Here is a 1246-nt window from a genome sequence, read left to right as displayed (position 1 = left end):
GTTTGAATTTTTTATTAATTTATAATGCCCTCTAGACTGACTGGTCAAAACATCGGTCTATACCTCAAGGGGGCATTGTAAAATATTATTTTTCATAATTTTCTTTCATAGCCATGATTGGCACATGTGGGTCACCATGTTCAAGAAAGTTTGTGTGATTTGGAGGTGGTGGGAAAAATCACATTTTTTCAAAAACTGGCTTAAGTTAGACCAAATGGCCCCTCCGGAATGCGGTCATTTTTTCGACCACCTCCAAATGACCTCAACTTTGGCACACATGATCTATTGCACAAACAAAGGTGGGTTTCCAAGGTTTTATATTTTTTGAATTTTTTATTAATTTATAATGCCCTCTAGAGTGATTGGTCAAAACATTGGTCTATACCTCAGGGGGCATTGTAAAATATTCTTTTTCCAAATTTTCTTTCATAGCCATGATGGGCACATGTGGGTCACCATGTTCAAGAAAGTTTGCGTGATTTGGAGGTGGTGGGGAAAATCACATTTTTTTAAAAACTGGCTTAAGTTAGACCAAATGGCCCCTCCGGAATGCGGTCATTTTTTCGACCACCTCCAAATGACCTCAACTTTGGCATACATGATCTATTGCACCAACAAAGGTGGGTTTCCAAGGTTTTATAATTTTTTGAATTTTTTATTAATTTATAATGCCCTCTATACTGACTGGTCAAAACATCGGTCTATACCTCAGGGGGCCATTGTAAAATATTCTTTTTCCAAATTTTCTTTCATAGCCATGATTAGCACATGTGGGTCACCAGGTTCAAGAAAGTTTATGTGATTTGGAGGTGGTGGGAAAAATCACATTTTTTCAAAAACTGGCTTCCAAATGGCCCCTCCGGAATGCGGTCATTTTTTCGACCACCTCCAAATGACCTCAACTTTGGCACACATGATCTATTGCACAAACAAAGGTGGGTTTCCAAGATTTTATATTTTTTGAATTTTTTAATAATTTATAATGCCCTCTAGACTGACTGGTCAAAACATCGGTCTATACCTCAGGGGGGGCATTGCAAAATATTCTTTCTATATTTTTGATTTTTTTGAATTTATATGCCCTCTTATCTTTGTTTACTTTTTTAATGCCCTCTTATTTTTTTGAATTTTTTATTTATAAAGCTAGGTTTCCAAGATGGCTAGGATGGCCCATGCTTTTCCTTTTGTTTATTTTTTTCCTTTTCCTTCACTTTACATAAAAATTACCTGAGCACTCCAAAAATAA

Source organism: Triticum urartu, chromosome 4A (genome assembly GCF_056163025.1).
Source record: "Triticum urartu cultivar PI428250 chromosome 4A, HENAU_Tu73, whole genome shotgun sequence".
Classification (NCBI taxonomy): Eukaryota; Viridiplantae; Streptophyta; class Magnoliopsida; order Poales; family Poaceae; genus Triticum; species Triticum urartu.
The sequence above is the reverse complement of the archived record's forward strand: the minus strand, read 5'-3'. Positions refer to the sequence as shown.